Below are 23,327 nucleotides of genomic sequence, written 5' to 3' on the forward strand. Positions count from 1 at the left end.
GAGCAATGTTTCTTCTGAAGAATGACACCCTCAACAGTGTAGCACTCACTCAATGTTTCTTGAGTGCAATTTAAACTCATGATCTTCTGATTCAGAGGCTTGAATGCTATCAACTAAACTATGACTAACAAATAAGGGCACGAGATAGCCAGGACATGTTAGAAGAACGTCTGATGACAGAATATTGAAGCAACTATTTTATGGAGAACTGACCATGAGTCTTGGGATTAGTGGAAAATTAGCTGTATGGATTAAAAAAAAGTTAGTTTGTAGGAAGAAAGCAGAGAGTAGTAATGGAACAAAAGTATTCTGCCTGGAGGCCGGTGACACGTAGAGTGCCACAGGGATCTGTTCTAGGATCCCTGCTCTTTGTGACTTTTATAAACGACCTGGATGAAGAAGCAGATAAATGGGTCAGTAAGTTTGTTGATGACATGAAGGTTGGAGGAGTTGTGGATGGAGTTGAAGGTTGTCGAAGTTTGCAAGCTGATATAGACAGGATGCAGAGTTGGGCAGAAAAGTGGCAGATGGAGTTCAATCCAGATAAGTGGGTGGTGATGCATTTTGGAAGGACTAACCAGAAGGCTGAGTACAGGGTTAATGGTTGGTTACTTAAGAATGTGGATGAACAGAGGGACCTTGGGGTGCAAAACCATACATCCCTCAAGAAAAGGATAGTTAAGAAGGTCTATGGGGTGCTGGGATTCATTAATAGGGAGATTGAATTCAGGAGTAGAGAGGTCATGTTGCAACTCTACTCCTGAGGAGCATAGATAGGGTGGACAGCCAGCACCTGTTTCCTAGGGCAGAATTAGCACCATTAGAGGACATATGTACAAAGTTAAGGGAGAGAAGTTTAAGGGAGACATCAGGGGTAAATTTTTTACACAGAGAGTTTTGGTTGCCTGGAATGCCTTGCCAGGGATGGTGGTGGAGGCTGAAACATTAGGGGCATTTAAGAGACTATTTGACAGACACGAGGAGGAAAGAAAAATAGAGGGTTATGGGGTAGGGAGGACTTTGAACTTTTTTTAGGAAGGGATATATGGGTCAGCACAACATTGAGGGCTAAAGGGCCTGTTCTGTGTTGTATTGCTCGATGTTAAACAGAAAAAAATGATTCAAAAACTCTTTTAGAATATCCATGAAAAGTTATAACAATGATTGTCCTGCTTGGTTAGTTGCATGAAACATGGTGCTCATTTATACGAGGAAGATAGAAATAGGAGAAACAAAGAGGAAAAGAGAATCTCAAAAATCAAGAACCACTCTTCCTACAGCATCCATTCACCCTGTCTCCTTGGTCTAATCAGTCCCTTTGTAACATCACAACCTTATCTGAGAAAGAATGAGGAACCGAAACATCAATGATTCCAGTCACCCTTTACTGTGGATGCCTTCGTAATGAATGCTGACTTGGATGAGGTTTTGCAAAAGGCTTTGGAACTACTTCCTAGCTCCAACTGCAGCTTTAGGCTAACAGCATTTTAAAATAGAGGGAACCAAAATGTTCTTAAAAATACCCTGCCTCCCTCAAAAAAACATTGCTTTACTTTTAGCAAAAAAGGAAAAATTAAGAGCGGTTTTTCTCACAGAGCATAAATGCTGGTCTTCAATTATGGAAATTGACCAATTAATTTTGAGAAGCATGAGGTCTAAGGAGAATCAGTAGTCTTAATCTGAAAGGAGGAATGGGTGAATACTTAAGGTCAGGTTTTGCCTTCTATAACGATTGTATAGTCACAGCTCGAGGAGCTAGGAAGTGTAGGTTCCTGGTAATACATTTCCAAGCAGTAAAGTAATTTGATTTCAGAATTGTACCTTTGGGCTAGAGAGGAACCATTTCCTATCCAAACACCTTTGCTTCAATAAATGAGATTAGAACTTTCCGATGGGATAAAGTTTACAAGTAAAAGAGATTACTTGCAAGTAAATATTGTGAAGAAAATGTTTAATTCAAGATGTCTTATTTTGCTTTATGTTGGTCTGCAAGAGCTGGATATTAAACCCATCAACTTTCAGAAATTTCAGCTTGTTCTTTCAACTTATTTCCAGCTTTGTCAGGCTGCTTATGTTATCTCAAATAAATTTTCTCAAAGGAAATGACAGCAATGACACTTAAATCAGCCATTATCTTTATTCATGAGCTTCTGAGAAAAGATTACATTGTAGCAATCAAACTGAATTTGTTCAGTAACTGCATTTTAAAAATATGTACTGTGAGGTTGATGTCTGTTAACCCATTGGTGGCATCTTCACTTGGCGTACATTTCTTCTCTCCTCTGGAGTTTTATCTTTCTTGAAGATGCTAGATTATCATCTAGCAATGCCAGGACCATCTCTGATACATCTCTCCAGTATTTACTTACATGCATGCATTGGTTCTTTGACCATGGCTGACAGGGTAGGAAAGAGAGATTGATGGTCACCAACTAATGGTTTATTGGATTAATCTCTGAATCTGAAATGAAGACCATAAGAAATTGGAGCAGGAGTCAGCCATCTGGCCTGTCAAAGCTGCACCAACATTCAATGAGATCAGGGGTAATCTGGCCATGAATTCAGTTCTACTTACCCATCTGTTCCCCATATCCCCTAACTCCCTTATTATTCAAAAATCTATCTATCTGTGCCTTAAGTACACTTAATGAGACAGTCTCCACTCAAACAATTCCACAGATTCACTTCTCCCTGCGAGAAGCAGTACCTCATCTCAGTCTTAAATCGACTCCCAAGAATCTTGAGGCTATGTCTCCTGGTTCTAATCTCACTGTAGTGCTGCACTCCATCTATAACTCTGGCTGCCTTGGAAAAGTAGCCAAATATAGTATTAAAAAAAACTCATCCCATCCCAGCCACACTCTCCTCACCCACATCACGAAGAAGATTCACGTGCGAGATCAGTACCATTTGGTTCAAGGGCAGTTTCTTTCCCACTGTTATCAGACACCTTAAAGAACCTCATGATAGTAAAATGCCACTTAACAGGATCAACTGGAATGTCAGGGCCCTCAGGGACAACCCCAATATCAATAGACCCAAAGGGCAGAGTCAACCATCTCAAAGAACAACTTGTAGAGACATTGGCCTCATCAGTCACCTCACATCCCACAGAAGTGGAATGGAAACAAGATATCCATGATGCCCAAGAGACTGCCTAAGAAGAAGAGAAGACACAGTCAGGAGTTGCATCTGGGATACTGGACTGCTGGCCTGGGCTGCCATTCCATGTATGTAATAATACACGGCTATTGGTAAATTGTTTATAGGGTAATAAATGGACAGAAGGTAAATACGTACAGAAGAATAGAATTATAAATAGCATGGGGTAGGGGTGATCTTCCAATGAGTTGCATCGAAGATAATGACAGCTGGATGTGGGTTAGGCATGCAATTGTAGTAGCAGACTGCTGCCTGCATACAAGGTATTCAGCCATCACTTCCACTTTCATCTCATTTTGCAGTGTTGGTATTTTACATTTTGAAAGTGTGTTTCATTTTGCCCACTTTTTTCAGTTTTATTGAAAACTGTAGCCAGTTTTGTATTTTCCATTTTCCTGGTATGAGCAGAAGGATCTTTCCGTCGGTGTTGATTTCAGAACTTGGAGAGTGTTGAGTGAATGCAGAAAGCTAAACATTTTCACAGCAGGTTGCAAAGAAGCCGTCAGAGGAAAAGTAAGGGGTTGGTGCAATTGTTTCACCACAAATAAACAGCAATGTTTCTGTTGCATCTCAACAGGCCGTCACACTCATTCCAATTGTAACAGTCAGAGCCTTGACTTGCTGACCCCATTTCTCTGATATGCAAAAAACAATACTGTGTTTAAGAAAATATTTCATGAACTATCAGGTAGTAGAGTTCTATTAATTAATTCACAATCATGTCTCTGCACTCAGAAGCACCTTGCAGATTTTGTTTTCGCAGAGTGGATTAAAATAGTAGACAATAGTCCTTGGATGTCATTGAAATGGGCTTCAAAGCTTCAAAGTGTTGGCCATTCTCTTTTTCCTGCTCTTGCTGCTCAGCCCATAACTCCAGGATATTCTTTTCTTGTTGTGAAGAATAACTCATGGGAGGTATTTAAAGTGAAAGATCAGGGTTATGGGGATCTGTCTCCGAGGAAGGTCAGCAAAGGTGAGCGGTCATCTGTAGAGGGCATGAGGAAACTGCGGTCTATTCCTGCTCCCATTTTCTTGTGTCCTTGCCTTATTTTTATGCTCAGAGGCCTGGTTCAACCTGCGACACTGTGAGCACCTCTGTGGGCACCACAGCCTAGAAAGGATTGGATGGAGGGCCGTGCAGATTTTATCTCTATTCATTTAACTTTTGGAATTAATGTATGAATATATAAACTGAGATTGTAATGCTGGAGATTTATATTTAAGTAGTGATTTGAAGTTTTAAACTTTTTCCCAATGGAGTGGGGAGGGTGTTAGAATCAACAATTTTGGAGGTAGCAATCGTTTGGGAGGATGCACATGTGAGAAATAGATAAATTACAGGGAAATCAAAAAAGGAATGGGATGAATGGGATTACCTCCCAGGAGCCAGCATTGACTCATTGGACTGAATGGCCTCCTTTAGCATTGTAATTGGAAGTAAGAAATAAAAGCAAGGATGAGAATTTCAGCAGAAATTAGCTCAGGTGGGAATAGAAGGGTGAAAACTGGAACTTGAACATTTTACCGAAAGGAATGGATATGAAGCATGCTGGATCAGAGAGACCTTCTGTTGCTGGAGAGTAGCTGTGGCAAAGTAATTTCTCCCTCAGACTTGGCCACTGAATCTACTTCGTTCGTTTTAGTCCTTCCCCAATTGTGGGCCCCTGCTCTGCTGGGACTGGATTTTCAGTGCAAGTTTCAAGCCATTTGCCTACACTTTGGGGAGCCTCATGCTCCGCTCTCTGTCTGTAATCACTCCACCCCTGAAACCTCCTGCCAGTGGCAGCTCGAGCCACCTGCTCCCGCGCCCCAGGCCCTCATCTGTAGTTTCTCCACCCTCCGAGTTGCTCCGCCAGCACTTTTCGCATATCTCACCCCTGGCTGGAAACCTGTGGCCATCAAAAGCCAGCAATGTAGTTATAAACACAGGAAATTTATCACAAGCGAGGTGCGCAGACTGTTGGACGAGGGCATTATCGAACCTAGCTCGAGTCCATGGAGGGTCCAGGTAGTGATTGTTAAAAGCGGGGAGAAGCCGTGGATGGTGGTTGACTACAGCCAAAAATCAACCGCTTCACGCACCTGGACGCGTAACCCCTTCCACAGATCACGGATGTGTGAATCAGATGGCCCAATACCATGTATTTTCCACCATTCAGCCTATCATCAGCTCCCGATCCACCGAGAAGACCGACCTTGCGCGGCCTTCAAAGCGAATGGGTGGCTGTATCAATTCCTCAGGGAACCATTTGGGGTCATGAATGGTGTCGCGGTCTTCCAGCGGGAAATGGACTGGATGGTGGACCAGACGTGCTGACTGCTACTTTCCTGTATCTGGACAATGTCACCATCTGTGGCCATGACACGGAGGATCATGATGCCAACCTTGAGAAATTTTTTCAGACTGCAATTCGGCTGAACTTGACCTACAATTTCGACAAGTGTGTCTTCCAGACCACTCGGCTCGCAATTCTGGGTTGTGTGGTGGAGAATGGGGTGGTCATGCCGGACCCTGGCCACATGCGTCCCCTCATGGACTTGCCCCCTCCCCCCCCCAACACCCAGAAGGCACTCAAACGCTACCTGGGTTTTTTCTCTTACTATGCCCAATGGGTTCCACACTATGCTGACAAGGCACGGCCACTCATCAAGACCACCTCCTTACCCCTGTGAACCAAAGCCAGAGTGGCCTTCGACCGCATCAAATCGGACATCGCTGCTGCAATGCTGCAAGCCATCGATGAATCCATTCCATTCCAAGTCGAAAGCGATGCGTCTGACTTTGCACTGGCAGCCACTTTGAACCAGGCCAACTGGCCGGTAGCCTTCTTCTTTAGAACCCTCCAGGGTCCTAAGAGCCGACACTCCTCTGTCGAGAAGGAGACCCAGGCCATAGTTGAAGTAGTATGTCGTTGGAGACACTATCTCACTGGCAGGCACTTTATGCTGCTGACCGTCCAACGCGCGGTCTCCTTCATGTTTAGCAATACCCAGCGAGGTAAGATCAAGAACGACAAAATCGCCAGATGGAGAATCGAGCTCTCCACCTTTAATTATGACATAATGTATCGGCCAGGTAAACTCAACGACCCGCCAGATGCGCTCTCCAGGGGGACTTGCGCCAACATACAACTGGACAGGCTGCAGAAACTCCATGAGGAGCTCTGTCATTCAGGGATCACTAGGTTCACGCACTTTGTCAAAGCTTGCAACCTGCCCTACACTGTCGAGGAGATTCGCTCCATGACCCGAGCCTGCCCAGTGTGCACTGAGTGCAAGCTCCACTTCTTCCATCCAGAGAACATCCATGTCATCAAAGCCACCCGCCCCTTTGACCGTATCAGCGTAGACTTCAAAGGGCCTCTACCGTCAACCAACCGTGACACCTACATCCTTATGGCCATCGACGAGTATTCCTGCTTCCCGTTCGCTGTGCCCTGCTCGGACATGACTGCCTCCTCAGTTATAGAGGCCCTGCACAGCATCTTTGCCATCTTCGGGTACCCCAATTACATCCACAGTGACAGGGGGTCCTCGTTTATGAGCGCAGAGCTGCGGCAGTACCTTTTGGAGCGTGGTATTGCTTCAAGCAGGACCACCAGCTATAACCCACACGGTAATGGGCAAGTTGAAAGAGAGAATGCCACTGTCTGGAAAGCGGTTATGTTTGCCCTCCAGTTCCCGGTCCAATCCTTTTATGACGCCATGTCCGGTACTCTAAGAATGATCCCTTGGTTGACCGAGTGACTCTGCTCCATGCGAACCCGCATTATGCCTACGTTGAGTACCTGGACGGGCGGGAGGAACACAGTCTCGGTAAGGGACCTAGCTCAAGCCAGATCAGGCACAGCAGTGCCTTTAACCCAACCTCCCCCTATTCCTTCTCCCCCAGGTCATGTGCTTGAACAGAGGGACCATCACCACCCCACCAGCTCAGGCCAGACTGTCGACAATGCCATTGGGGAATTGAGCGAAGCAGTGGCCGCACCATATGGGCCTGCCGGCGACCCCAATCCTGGCGTCACGGCAGTCACACCAGATGGTCAGCCCCTAACCTCCATCCAAAGAAGGGGTGAATGTGATAGTACAGATTCTGTCATCAATGTGTATATGTACATATGTATAGATGGTAGTGTAGGATGACTGTGATTGGCTGAGAGTGTAGCCACACTTACTGGCAGGTGTTAAAGGACTGCTCCTAGCCAGACCAGGTCATTCTTGGATGGTCGACCTACTTGTGATATGCTCCAGTCTTTTCAAAATTTTTTTAGTTAATAAAATTGTAGTGCGCGTCGAAAAATCAAAGACTTGTTGATCCAAACCAAGGCTTTTATTAACTAAAAGACTGGAGCATATCACAAGTAGGTCGACCAGTCCAGAATGACCTGGTCTGGCTAGGAGCAATCCTTTTAAGACCTGCCAGTAGGTGTGGCTACACTCTCAGCCAATCACAGTCATCCTACACTACCATCTGTACATATGTACATATACACATTGGTGATAGAATCTGTACTATTGCACTGTGGCAAAGTAATTTCTCCCTCAGACTTGGCCACTGAATCTACTTCGTTCGTTTTAACTTAAGCCATTATAATTACAAATTCCTTTGAAAAGTGTTTGTCTCCAACGGACTGGGCAACTGTTGAGTTGTATCGTGCAGACCATTGAGGCAGAGATCTGACATTTTCTTTCTCTCCTTGACCCCTTTTCATGCCCCCTCTGTTATCTGGAATAGCGTCACTGGTTCTTTACGCTCTGTTCATCGGAGCAGAAAGAGCCCTGTGCTAACATTGACAGAAAATACCATCTGTCCTTCTTTGGGGGAAGAAAGCTTCATGAACCCATCACAACTGTTTTTCCCCTCGTTTCCCATTTACGAATATGAGAATGTGGTCATAACTTAATTCTGGCAGGAGGTTGAAATGCGGAGACAGTGAAGAATAAGTGTACAGGGGAGATAACTTAAATTTTGGAACCTAGGATTATACTCTTTAAAGAGCAAGGACAACAGGAAGATTTTTTTCATAGTAATATAAGACTCCTCCTTCCTGCTTGAAAGCAATCAGCTGTGTCATGGCTTTTGTTTGTTTATTAATGCCTCAGTTTTATCTCTGTTGCTGAAAGCATTTTACTTCGATTTCAGAGTTGTTATTGAAAGTAGCAAAGGCAGAATATAAAATTACTCCTGCATTTTTTTCATTGGATTCCTCCTATATTTCCCAATATTTTGTCAAAATGTTTAGATGGTTTTGCATTTTAGGATCTTCTTTCGATCCTTATCCATCTTTAGCCTGATAATTAAATCCAAGTTTATGTTTATTGTCATGTGTGCCGAGGTTCGGTGGTGAAAGGTTTGTTGTGAACGCTATCTAGCAAGTAGATCAGAATAAAACACAGAATGGAGAATAAGGTTACAGATTAAGGGTGATGTTATTTTACTAGCAGCAAATGAACTGTCCTGAATCTAGAGGTGCATGAGTTCACGCTCTTGAATCTTCTTCATGATGGGAGAAGGCAGTGTGGCAGGGATGGGATCATCCAGGAACGCTCTGTTCTTGCTGCTACCATCAGGAAAGAGGTACAGGTGCCACAAGACTCTCACCATCCGGTTCAGGAACACCTGCTATCCTTCCATCATCAGACTCCTGAATGACAGACTCATTCAGAGACTCATTTAAGGACTCTTACTTGGCTCATTATTTAATACTGAATATTTATTTTCTGTATTTGTAGTCAGGTCATTTACATTTTTTTTCGTTTCGATTTCTTTCTTTTGTATGCATTTCTTTGTTCTTGAGTAGTTTACAGTTACTGGTCATTCAAAATTTTGCCAGGCCTGCAGGAAAAAGAATCTTAGGGTTATATATGATGTGGTGCGGGTTCTTTGACAATAAATTTGAATTTGAACCTGTGGTTGGGGTTCACATGAGTCTTAACCTTCCTCATTTCACTTCTTACTTCTTCAAAGTGGTTTATGTTATTTGTCATGCATAGTAAATTCCACATTTCTGTTTTCATTCAGTTTGCTTGTACATCTCCAAGACAATATGTCTGCAGAGTATTCATCTTTAATTGGATTTGAGAAATGCCTTTGGACTGACTAATGGTTCAAGCAGAGTCCCTCAAATTCCAGATGTAACTGCACTTTGTCGTTATCCCAGTTTCTGACGACTCACACAGGTCACATTAAAGCTTGGAGTACATTCAGTGGTGAACGGGAAGCAATGTAGAACCCTCTCACTATAGCTGAACAAAGGTTAGGATTCAATGTTACCCTCTTGGCTGAAAAGCAATGCTTGAATTTAAATTGTCATGCACTAGTAAAATGGAATCTAAAGAATAGAGGAAATTGTAACCTCTGTAGTCTGTTAAATCTTTACTTGCACATCTAAATTGAACTGTATGATCCTCTGCAAATTTTAAGAATGAAATTACCACTTTGTGGCGACCAACGCGCTTGGTGGTCAGGTGAAGTGGCTCTGAGTGTAACGCGTGCGCCATCGGAGCAGCCACACCAAAGATGGCACCGTGCATCCTTCTCTTCCTTTAAGACCAAGGAGCCTAAATGCGTACAGGCCTCACACTTATGTAGCCTTGACGTGACTTCCGGTACAAGGGGGCGGGAGTTTCAAGCACCTTAAGAACACTGTACGCGAGACAAAATAAACTCACAAGTTCTGGATGAACCCGCTGACTAACAATTTCATCTTTCATTCCACTAGCACAAGTGCTACATTGGTGACCCCGCCAGGTCCAAACGTACTTTGGACCCCGCATAATGGATCCAGCAGCAAATGAACTGTCCTGAATCTAGAGGTGCATGAGCAATGCTATTGCTTTGAAACTGCCCACTTTCTGGATACTGAGGCCCTGCACATGGTTCGCCCAGGTGGACCCACAGTTCCAGGTCAAACAGGTTATTTTTACAAACAAAGTATTTTTACATAGTGAGCTGTTTGGACCAAGAGACCGCAGCCTGGGTGGACAACTTCATCCAGGCCCCACCAGAAGGCAGCAAATACACCATGCTGAAAATGCTACTAATCAGCAAGTTTGGACTCTCCAGATGCGAGAGGGCAGCCAGACTAATGCATCTGGATGGCCTAGGGGTCAAGACCCCATCTGCCCTGATGGATGAAATGCTGGGGTGGCAGAGGGACGCAAGCCCTGTCTCATGTTCGAGCAGGTGTTCCTCAAGCTGTATGTATGATGACATACAGCTGCTACTGGCAGACGAAGACTTCAGTGACCCTAGGAAGGTCACAACCAAAGCAGAGCTCCTCTGGCGAACCAAGAAGGAGAACAAGTCCACTGTCAGTCAGCTGACCCGACCCCGGACCACGCCACAGACTAAGCCCCGTACATCACAAGACCACCAGTAGCCCTGAAGAAGGACGGGGATGCTGAAAACCAGTGGTGCTTCTACCACCAGAGATGGGAGCTGATGCCCACTGCTGCCAACAGCCCTGCTCCTTCCCAGGAAATGCTAGGGCCAGCCACCACTGATGGCTTCAGCAGCTGGCCAACTGGACAGCCTGCTACATGTTTGAGACAGCATTTCTGGACGCCATTTCCTTGTAGACACCGGTGCAGAGATTAGCGTCCTACCACCAACGCCATTGGACACCCGGACGAGACAGAGCAGACCCATCTTACGGGCTGCCAACAACAGCTCCATAAGGACATATGGCAAATGGAAAATAACACTTTGGTTCAGTGAAAACACGTTCAAATAGAACCACATTGGATACTGTGGAAAAGCCACTCCTTGGAGCAGATTTCCTGAGGGTCCACAGCCTACTTGTTGACCTTAAAGAGACTAGTCCACGCCAAGACTTTCCAGACATTCCCACTTGGGAATGCCATGATACCCGCTCCTCACTTGGGTTTGGTTGCAACATCCAGCAATGAGTACAGGAGGATCCTGGCCAAGTTGCCATCCCTCCTCAGGCTGCAGTTCACCTCCACCATGCCGAGACATGTCCAGCACCACATTGCCACCCAAGGGCCACTCCTCCATGCCAGAGCCAGATGATTGCCACCAACTCAACCTGCCTAAGGAAGAATTCATGCGCATGGAGGAGCCTGGGATCATCCGCAGGTCAGACAGCCCATGGGCCTTACTGCTGCACATGGTGTCAAAGGCAACTGGGGGTTTGCAACTATACGAGAAATATCGCCATATGAACGATGTCACCATACCGGACCGTTACCCCATCCCACGTATCCAGGACTTTGCTGCCAACCTACATGCCACCCACATTTTCTCTAAGGTTGACCTAGTGCATGGCTACCATCAAATCCCTATTCACCCAGACGACATCCAGAAGACAGCCCTGATCACCCTTTTCATCCCATTCAAATTTCTGCAAATGACATTCGGCCTTAAAAATGTGGCACAAACTTTCAGTGGGCCTGGACCTGGACTTTCTATTTATTTATTTAGAAGGCATCCTGATTACGAGCAGGGACTGTAACAAGCACATTTCCACCCTCCACCAACTTTATGCCCGCCTCAGCAAATTCAATCTCACCATCAACCATGCCAAGTGCCAGTTCAGGTTAGAGACCATTGATTTCCTGGGCCACAGGATTTCGAAAAACAGCACCACACCCCTACCAAGCAAGATAGAGGCCACCTGGCAGTTCAGCAGCCAGTAAAAGGGCTGCAGGAGTTTGTAGGCATGGTAAACTATGACAGCCGTTTCCTCCTGGCGGCTTTACAACCTGATGTCAGGTACAAAAAAAGACATAACTTGGAACGACAACGCCGTAGATGCTTTCCCTCAAGCAAACGAGGCCCTAGACAATGCTGTTATGCTCATGCACCCTAGAACTGATGTCCCAACGACCCTCACAGTTGACACTTGAGCACTGCAATCGGTGGGGTACTGGAACAACTCGTGGTCAGACACTGGAAACCCCTAGCATTCTTCAGTAAGCATTTACAACCTCCTGAGCTGAAATATAGTGCCATTGACAGGGAGCTGCTAGCGCTCTACCTCACCATACAACACTTCAGGTACTCTCAGGAAGGCAGGCCGCTTACAGTTTTCACAGACCACAAGCCATTGACTTATGTGTTCACAAAAGTTACAGATCCCTGGTCAGCCCAACAACAGTGCCACCTTTCATCCATCTCTGAGTTCCTGACAACAATCAAGCATGTCTCTGGCAAAGACATGCTCATGCCGGACGTCCTTTCCAGACCAACCATTCAGACTTTTTCACAAGGCACTGAGCTGGGAAGGGTGCAACAGGGTGATGACAAGATGCGCAGTTACAAGACCACGATCTCCAGCCTGCAGCTGCAAGACATACCCCTGGGCCAAGATGAAGGCGATACATCCACGGGCCACCCCCACCCCACTGACCCGACAGTCAGGAGGTGACGGCTATTTGATTCAGTGCATGGCCTATCACACCCCTCAATCTGAACCATGGTTCAAATAGTCTCTTCTCGATTTGTGTGTCATGGACTCAGGAATCAGGTCAGTGATTGGGCATGAACATGCACTCAGTGTCAAATGTCCAAGGTTCACAAATACACTAAAGCTGCCCCCCAACAATTCGAGACACCAGCCCGCAGGTTTGACCATATTCATGTTGACATTGTGGGACCTCTACCAGTGTCCCAAGGTGCACGGTACCTCCTCACCATGGTGGATCATTTCACCAGGTGGTCCAAAGCTGTTCTACTCACTGACACCACCAGTGACTCCAGGGCCCTGTTCGCAACATGGGTAACTTGTTTTGGCATCCCAGCACACATCACTTTCAATAAGGGGGCCCAGTTCATGTCCAGCCTATGGGCAGTGTTGGCCAGTCTGCTAGGAACCAAACTACACCATACCAATGCTACCATCTACAGTCAAATGGCCTGGTCGAGCATTTCCACAGACATCTCAAATCAGCGCTCATGGCTAGAATCACAGGCTCCAAATGGGAGGACAAGCTCCCTGGGTCCTTCTCGGGATCTGCCTGCACCCAAGGAAAACCTACAGCATTATCGGTAGAACTGGTCTACAGCGCCCCCGGCAAGTTTCTCCACACCCTGAGGAGGCAGAAGACAGATGGCACAGTGGTTCTACAAAACCTCTGCAACTGATTTGGTAACCTGGCACCCATCCCACCCTCCCTCCACAGTCAGGCACCCGCCTCCATCTCCAAGGACCTAAAAAACTGTGAATACGTTTTTGATAGATGGGGTGCACTCCACCTAATGCTTCAACAGCCATACGAAGAGCCGTAAAAAGTTGCCTCATAACAATGGGTGCACCTTCGTATTGGAACTTTTCACCATTGATCCCCTGAAGCCAGCCCATCTGGACTTAGAACAACCGGTCACCATACAACTGGCCATTTGTAGAGGCAAGCCGCCTAAGCACAAGTCTGTACAGTCTCTGAATTATGGGGACACTATTGCCGGTTCTGGGGGTGGGGGGGATGGCGGAGGGTTGTGTGGTGGATCATGCGGTTTGTGGCCATGCTAACTGGCTCTGAGCGCACCAAAGATGGTGTTGCGCAGCTTTCTCTTCTGTTAAGAGCAAGGTGCCTGCATGCACATAGCCCACGTGCTTACGTAGCCTTGATGTGACTTCCGGCACGTGAGACAACATAAACTCACGAGCTCTGGATGAACCAACTGACTACCGATCTCAGCTTTCACTCCACCAGCACAGATGCTACAGCTTAATAAAAATATTCCACTGGAATATCCAAGGGTAGTGCTACCACCCGAGGGATTGCTCATGCACACCCCACAATGGGGTCTTTTAGCAGTTGTACAGCAAGGCACTGGAATTCCCTGGTTTACAAGCATAATGTTACAATGCATTGCAAGTACACTGCCTTGATTTCTGACATTTGGATTATACTGAACATCCCTATGAGAAGTTGAATGAGGTATATTTTTGAGATAAGTCCCTGAGAAAAAACTGACCAGACCCCTGAGTTGTAGGTGTGGTATTTCACTTATTTTGCTGAAGAATGTTTGCTGTCTGTGGTGCCCTGAGGTAGCAGCAAGCAGCCACTAACGCAAAAGACTGTACAACAGGCTTTATTCCAATAAAAGTCTGAACACCAGTTCAAGCCTTGGTGGCTCCCTGTGTGACTGGTTCAGGAAGGGCTGGCTCAGGTTTATATTCAGGTCGGCTGATTGACAGCCGGCCAGGTGAAGCCAGCCCCTTATGTGGTCTTCCTGCAGGTACAGTGATCGCCCCCAGTAGTAGGCTGGTGGTCATATCACCACACTGTCACCAGTTAAAAAAGTGAAGGAATCCAACCTGGGGACTTGGCCCATGAAAGTTAGAGCATTGAAGCGCAGGTCATTATTGTTTACAATTGCAATGGAGAGTGACTCAGTAGCACCTTTCCTTTGGACTGCAGGTCCAAATGTAAATAGACCTTTGAGAAAATGAATGTTATCAAGAACAAGGTTTGAAAAGGAACTTTTTAACAATGAGCTTCTGACTTGGAATTAAAAGAAAGTCACCATGATTGTAGTGCAATGCACAAAAGTGCTAGAAGCTCAGTAGGTCATGCAGCATCTATATCAAGTAAAGGGTAACCAACTTTTTTGGTTTCAATGGGATCTTTGAGCTGCTGCATACCTGCTGGGTTTTGTTTTATTTTAAACACAATGGCTTGGGAATTTTGTCATTCAGTGCCCAGTACTGAAGGATTATATCTCAAAGCAGATGGTTGAATTTTGCTTGGGAATTCACTTATCATTTTTCTGAAATCTGCAGTGCATCTCTCTAAAGTGTAGGGGGCACTTGTACACAAGGCAGTGACATTTGTAGATGATCGATGTATCACAGACATCACCATAGTAATGTGCCATTGATGTCAGTGTATCCACCTGAGGCATTGCCTGGGCCTCTGGAAGCAAAGGCTTTATTCCTCCTTGATGATTTTCCTTTGCAAACTAAGTACATTTTGCTGTTTCCAGTAGGTTTCTCTACAAAAAACACTCAAGCCACAGATGCCCACGTCTCACCACATCTCATGGCTTAGTTTTAGTGTGGAGTGCCTAGTTAACAGCCATTTAAGGGCAAACTTCCCTCCCACAGGTTGTTGTAGTAGCAGCAGGGAACCACAATTTTAGCTCTGACCAAATTAGCACAACAAAAGGTTGTGCAAGACTTGTCTGCTCTCAAATGTTGCCCTCTCTGGGATCGTGGCATGGTTGAAATTAGCATGGTTGTCTCCATCACGAATGTCGTGAAGAAAGCCTACTCCATTCTGAGAAGAGAAATATAAACCTCTCTTCATCAATCATTATGCAGAATATTTTTAAAGTTGCTTAACACAAAAGGGAATAAAGTCCAAAGCCCTTTCCTTTTAATCAAGAGTAGCAGGAACCATCTGTCTTCTCATTACATGCACCAACTGATGTGTCCCCATTGATGAAAGGAAAGGCTGGAGGAGATTACAGAGTAATGGGAGGGGCAATTTGAAACATGCCCATCTCTCCTAGTTTGAAACTTTCCAATCATATTTGCACCTAAACCACAAGTACTTGTCAAAGTCACAAGTGAGAGTAACAAAGGTCATCAACATTGTCTTTCGTCCAATAGCTAACAGACTTTTGAACCTCCTCAATCTACCCTTATGTCTTCCAGGTCTTCCCTTATGTCAATTAAACTGACAATACCCCATCTTAAGACCTATTTAAGTGGCATCTTTATATGATCACAGCAGAGGTTAAGCCAGGTTCTGAAGGGGGAGTGAGAGCACATGAAAAAGGCGCCATTCGGCGAGCTATGTCCGGGTACGGGGGGGGGGGGTGGGCTGTGTGGTTGCAGCGGGCAATGTCTGGGGAGGAGTTAGTGGTGGGATGTGGATTGGAGCAGTTATAAGTTGTAGACACACAGAAATGGATATTAAGAGGATGCTCTCGTGGTTTGAGTGTCCCAGAGAAGAGAACTAATGTTGAAGATTAAAAGTGAATGTTAGGAGATCTGGGAGAGAGATTCTTTTGGTTGTAATCTGATATGTGCTGCCTGAGGAGATAATGGAGGCAGGAACTCTCAGCTTATTCAAGAAACATCTGGAAAACAGCTGCATTTTCAGGGGATTGCTGGCTACGCACCTTAAGCGGGCAAGAGCGGTTAAGTAAATGTAAACAAAGATGGAGTTTTCATTTGCTGTAAGACTCAATAATTTTATGAGGTATCATGACCCACAAGTGACATAAATAGACTTACCAGGTCTTCTGGAAATATAGAAGCACACAGGATGGAGATCCAACCAGTGCCCAGGAAGGAGAACTTTGTGGGTGAAAACCTGGCCATGCCAGAACCCATGGTGAAGCTGGTCAGCCCACTGAGGCACGGAATTGTGGTGGACTGGGTAGCTGTCTTGGCTCACATCTTCCACAGGTCCATGAGGATCCTCCCTGAGGAGTACGCTGTGATAATGGCTGATCCTCGCCTCTGTCTGGCCAGCAGCAGGGAGAAGATGGCCTAGATTCTCTTCAAGACTTTCAGCACCCCCACCATGCTCATCACCTACCGGAGTGTCCTCTTGTTCTACTCCTACTGCTGCACCACCAGCTTGGTGGTGGAGTGCGGCCATAGAGTCACCCACATGGCGCCCATGCACGAAGGCTACATCATTCCCCATGTGACGACAGGATCGACTACGGCGACACTTTCCTCAATGGTTACCTCCTGAAACTGCCCAAAAAGATGGGCCACTGGTTCACTGAGAACGGGCTCCACATCGAGGAGGACATCAAAAAGAAATATAGCTACATCTTGGTCAACTTCAAGGAAGATCTTGGCCTGAACGTGAACAGGCATCTGATGGAGTATGAGCTCCCCGATGGTTACATCATCACACTGGGCAAGGAGAGGATCAGCTGCCTGGAGATGCTCTTCAAGTTCTCCCTGATGGGCTCCAAGGAGCCCGGAGTCCACTCCCTAGTTTTGCACAGCCTGGAAACGTCTGACAGTAGCCTTAAAGGCAACATTTACAGCAACATCCTCATGTGTGAAGTCTCCACCACGTTTGATGGCTTCTTGGATCACCATCAGAAGGAGATGGACAAGATGGGAAGTGGCATGAACCCCATTGTGCACTACTGAAGCCCTGGTATTTCATCAGGATCCACCGAGGAAAGATCAACTGGGCTTATTGCAGCCAGTAGCGTAGAGGGGGTGTAAGGGGAACACATTTTTCGGCAGCGCTGAAGTGAAGGGGTGGTGGCATTGGAGTGGGGATGGTGGTGTCGAAGTGGGGTGGCGGGAGGCACTACTTTTGAAAAAAATGCTCAGGGGGAGCAGCCGCTCCCTTTCCAACCTCCCCTAACTACACCACGAGATCACAGATCTGCCTATCTCCAAACATTACTCAGCTCCATTCTTCACCAGTTTATTGGATCTAAAATTCCCAAATGCACCAATCCACTTCTCTGACTTCCTCAATGAACACTTACAGGATCTCTTCCTATCCACTGGGAACCCAAGGCTGCCCATATCCTATCTGTACCCATTAGCTCAGTGCACAGTCTTCGATTGTTGTTGCTTTGATTTAAAAACTCATCAACATTTAAAACTCAGCTAGAATTCCTACTCCTAATAACTGTCCCATGAACCATGCTGGAAAATGTATTTGTGGATGTTGACAATAAAAGATCAGCAGCAGTGTGAAATTTTTCCCTATGGCCTGACAGACCATTATTTTAATAACTTCCAGCCAGAGTGGAACAGACCTTCTCCAACAATATGCCCCGGAGATCAGATATTTTCTTGCTCATTCTCACATGGCCTGCATCTCAACAAGATGCACCATGTGTCCCGACAAAGGACAAGGTTTTTAATCATCAACTATAACATTGCAATTCACACATATTCATTACACTCACACTCACTGGTTTTACCTCTCCTGGACTCTGCTTTGAAAAGGTTGGCTAATCAGCAAACTCTGAAAGGTTTCAGTCCAGTAAATTCAAGGTTGCAGTTGTTCCAGATTTTTTTTTTCCATTCTCTGCTGAAGCTGTCTCTCTGCCTAAGGTACATTTTACTGATTTAGAATCAAAGAATTCTAATATCTAGGAAGGTGGCTATTTGGCCTATCAAGTCTGTGTTATCTCCTGATAGAGCCATTCCATAGGTCCCAATCTTCTATATCCCTGCAAATCATTCTCTCTCAGATGGCCTTTCTATTTTACTTTGGAAAGCCTTGATTGATTCTGATTCCACCATCCTTTAAGGGAATTAGTTCTCATCAAGAAAAGCTTCCCGTCTGGTCCCTTGGTAGCATTTGCTCATAAATGTAAGCTTGATCCCTGATCCTTAATGCATCCCCTAAAGGCAGCAAGTTCCTTTTTTTTCCTGTAAAACTGAGTTCTGACTTTGTCCACCTCTATCAAATCCCCTCTTTAACATTCATTCTTCCAAGGAGAATAACTCTAGTCTCTCGCATCTATCTGTATAGTTGAAATTCCTCAGCCCTGGCATCTCCCTGAAGCCAGTCCTAGATGCCATTCTTTTGCTTTATGACTAAATGAGTCACATTACCTCCAGCAATGGCATAAATATGCTCTGGACCTTCAGCCCAGAAAACCATAAACCAACCAGACAGAATAAAGCTTCAGCAATTAATAGGACAAAACTGGAAAACAACATTGCAGCCTTGCCATAACAAGAGAAAATACAGGAGATACTCAGCAAGTCAGGCAGCACCTGGGGAGATTGAACAGATTTTACATTTCAGGCCCCATTCACATGTGGACATGTCTGTTCATGATCTTATGCACTGCCAGATTGAGACTACCTGCACCATATATGGACACTCTCCAACCAAATGGCCTTAACATCGATTTCTCCGGTTTCCATTAGCACCGTCCAACCCATCTCTGCCCTTTCCCTATCCCTATATCTCCTTTCCTCTAGCTCTGTCTTTCTCTCTTTCCCTTTCCCTTTCCCTCTGTCTCCTTTCCTCTAGCTCTGCATTCACAGAGCTCCTGTCAATTCTCACCTCCTGTCTTCCTATCCATTTCCATTTCTGGCCTTTTGCCTGTTGGCCTCTGCTCTTCCCCTGCCCCTTTATTCCCTCCTTTCCCAGCATTTTTATTCAGGTGCCTACTACTTGTTTCTTATACCTTGAAGAAGAATTCAGGCCCGAAACATTGGTTATATATCTTAACCTCCTATGGACGCTGCATGCCCTGCTCAGTTTCTCCAGTATTTTTGTATTTTACTACAATTGCAATGTCTGCAGTGTTTCATTTAGGGCAACAAGGCCAGTGTACTGGTTAGCACAATGGTGTTACAGTGCCAGTGACTGGGGTTTGACTAAGGTTCGAATCTGGCACTATCTGTAAGTTCATATGTTCTCCCCACATCTGCATGGGTTTCATCTGGGTGCTCTGGTTTCTTTCTGCCATTCAAAACATACCAGTGCAATTGGGCAGCATGGGCTTGTGGGACAAAATGGCCTGCAACCGTGCTGTATGTCTAAATTTAAAATTTAAAATAACATTTCAGGTTAAAAGCTTAACACAGAACCAAGAAACACTAGAAATCAGGTCAGTTTTGTGTTGTAAAGAAGGAAGAATGATGGGCAGAACAAATAGAAAGCCCCTGAAAGGGTGAGGACCAAAGGAAGTGATGAATGACACAAGTGGTGCTGGGACTGGTGGTCCCAGCTTGTCAATTGTAACTGGAGAGATGAAAAAAGATGAACGAGTTCTATGGAGGCAAAAGAAAAACACATTGGATTAGTGAGAAATCTTACATAAAGGAGAAATTTGGGTCATGCAATATCGATGGAGAGAAAAAAATTGAGTGAACATTTGGGTTTGATGACCTTTCATGAAGTCTAGTCAGTTCTGACAGAAATAGGAAAGGCAGATTATCTGAGACCATTGAACACAATGTTGAATCTTCAGGGCTGTAATGTCGAACTTGAAGAGGATATGCTGTTCCATAAAGTTATGCTGAGCCTTAATCAGAATCAGAATCAGAATCTATTGTCCTGAACAAGTCACGAAATTTGGTGTTTTGTGGCAGCGTCATGATATGAACGTAAACATTCATATTATAACCATCTTGCGACATTACTATAAATAAAAATAATAGTGCATTGATTATTCAGGAATCTGATGGCAGTGGGGAAGAAGCTGTCCTTGTCCATGTGCCATTGAATTCTGGTCTTTAGGTTCCTGTAGCTTTTTCTTGATGGTAGCAGAATGAAGAGGGTGTGGTCTGAGTGGTGGGGGTCTTTGAGTACAGAGGCTACTTTTTTTAAAGACGCCACCTCTTGTAGATGTCCTCGATGGAGCGAGGTCTGGTGCCTGTGATGTCGCATGCCAAGTTAATAACCCTCTGGAGTTTATTCTTGCCCTGAGATTTGGGGCCTCCATACCAGGCAGTGATGCAACCAGCCAGAATGCTCTCCACAGTACACTTGTAGAGGTTTCTGAGAGTTTTTGGTGACATACCGAATCTTCTCAGACACCTCACAACGTATAGCTGCTGGCAAGGCTTCTTTGTGATTGCATCAATATGGAGGCTCCAGGACAGATCCACAGAGATGTTGACACCCATGGATTTGAAGTTCTTGACCCTCTCCATTACTGACCCAATGATGAGGACTGAGTTGAGTTCCCCTGACTTCCTTCTAGTTTTGGTAACATTAAGCACAAGGTTGTTGTTGTGGCACCATTCAATGAGCTGCTCTATTTCTCTCCTGTACACTTCCTCATTGCAGTTTGTGATTCTGCCAACAACTGTGGTGTCATTGGCAATGGAACAGAATCAAAATGGGAGCAAGATGCAGAATTAATATGACAAGCAACAGAAAGCTCAGAGTTACCTTAATGGAACCTTAATGGAGGAGTTGTCAACTAATCTGGATTGATTTCTCCATTGTAGGGGAGGCTACATCAGGAGCATAGAACACTGTACAATAAATTGGAAGTAGTGTAAATGAAATACTGCTTCAGATGGAAAGAGCATTTGGATACCTGGATGGTAGGGAGGGAAGGGGTAAAAACAAAGGCATTTTAATCTATGGTTTACAAGACTGAAACATTGCCATGATTGCTATTCAGCCAATCCTTTCAGGTACAAATCCAAGCACAGGAGACCACGAGCTAGAAGAGCATCCATTGAAAATGTGTGAATTGTCATGTCACAACTGATGAATGAAAGCTTTGTCCTTCATAGGAGCACATGGTGTGACAGACAGGGAGGCCAATTGAGAATCAATGAGAAAGTATCTGATCCCCAATATTCTTGAAGAAGAACTATTCTACAATGTGTAGTCACTGAGGAAATAAAAATCATTTTTTATGTGTTCTTCAACAGTGCTAAAAATCAAGGTATACGTGCAATGGTTACCCCTTCTCTCAAATATGCTTCTGAGACTTGAATTTTCTGCAGTAAGTATCTCAAAGCACTGGAAAGAATAACTCTGACATCATCACTACAAAGTCCTCAAATTCACTGGATAGAAAAGCGTTCAACTATCATCAACCTCTCTTCGCTCACATCCTTGACACTGAGGCCTTAGTTTTTCTAGTCAGCTATACTGGTCAGTCATGGTGGTTGACTGCCTGTCCCAGGATCCTGAAGGAGACACATTATTCCAAGGGATGATCAGGTAGACAGAGAAAACATTTGTCAGGTGCACTGAAAGTTTCCTTGAAGAAGAATAATATCCTCAACCAAGGACAAACAAATAAAGGACATACACGGTAAATGGTCGGGCACTGAGGAGTGCGGTAGAAGAGAGGGATCTGGGAATACAGATATATAATTCCCTGAAAGTGACATGTGGATAGGGTTGCAAAGAAGACTTTTGGCATATTGGCCTTCATAAATCAAAGTATTGAGTACAGGAGTTGGGATGTTATGTTAAACTTGTATAGGACATTGGTAAGGCCAATTTTTGGAGTATTGTATGCAGCTTTGGTCACCTAAATACAGGAAGGATATCAATACGATAGAAAGAGTGCAGGGAAGATTTACTAGGATGTTGCCAGGACTTCAGGAACTGAGTTACTGGGAAAGGTTAAACCAGTTAGGACTTTATTCCCTGGAATGTAGAAGAATGAGGGTGATTTTATAGAGGTATTAAAAATTATGAGGGGACTAGACAGAATCAATGTAAATAGGCTTTTTCCATTGAGGGTGGGTGATATTTAAACAAGAGGACATGGGTTAAGAGTGAAAGGGGATGTTTAGGAGAACATGAGGGGGACATTCTTCACTTAGAGAGTGGTGGGAGTGTGGAATGAGCTTTCAAGTGAAGTGGTAGATGTGGGCTTGATTTTAACATTTAAGGAAAATTTGGACAGGTATATGGATGGGAGAGGTATGGAGGGCTATGGGGTGAGTGCAGGTCAGTGGGATTAAGCAAGGTAAAGTGGTTTGACACAGACTAGAAGGCCTGAGGTGCCCTGTTTCTGAGCTCCACTTGTGCTATGGTTCTATGAATGTTTTTATTTCAGATATCGAGCAACATCCGGTTTTTGCTTTACGATATATGTTGGTAGCTTCCATTTGATGCAGTGTCTCATGAGATTTTATTTTTATTTGGGACATGATAAGGCCTGGTCAGCTTAGACTTGGAGTAATAGTTCATATTGTGCTCCCAAGTGTATTTTGACAGTGAGGAAGGATATCCAAGTTAAACACAAGATCACAAGGAATGGCAATTGGGTGAAGTTTCAAGTACAGAAATTGGGACATCATGAAACAGCTGAACAAGTTATTAGTGAGCCCACACTGGGAGTGTGCAGTTCTGGTCACCCAGACATAAAAAGGATGTGATTCAGTTGAAAAGGATGAAGAAGAGGTTCAACAGGATGTTGTACAGATTTAGAAGCTGGTCATCTGGGCATGTAAAATAATGCACCCAGGTAGCAGAAGTATCAAATGGGATTAGTTCATTAAATAAAACAAATCAAGAAAGTCAATCTTTATCTGAAATATCTTTAAAATTTTCATAAAAATGCTGGTTCAACAGTTGTAAAGGGAAATCCTTATAAGCAGACCTCAAAGAACGTAAATCTCTGGAAGTGACATGGATCAATTGTAAAACATGATGCAGCCCACACACAGAGTGTCGTGTCCAATTCTGGCCTCTATTTTCAAAGAGTGAGTTCAGTCAAGGCAAGGAAAAATACCATTTAAGATATAGATCACTGA

General features: G+C 44.8%; 1 pseudogene; it reads left to right on the forward strand.

Moving 5' to 3' along the window:
* The first annotated feature begins 16,404 nt into the window (after positions 1–16,404).
* Positions 16,405–17,255, forward strand: LOC138762387 (actin-like protein 7B; annotated as a pseudogene).
* Positions 17,256–23,327: the final 6,072 nt, after the last annotated feature.

This window comes from Narcine bancroftii, chromosome 4 (genome assembly GCF_036971445.1).
Source record: "Narcine bancroftii isolate sNarBan1 chromosome 4, sNarBan1.hap1, whole genome shotgun sequence".
NCBI classification, from domain to species: domain Eukaryota; kingdom Metazoa; phylum Chordata; class Chondrichthyes; order Torpediniformes; family Narcinidae; genus Narcine; species Narcine bancroftii.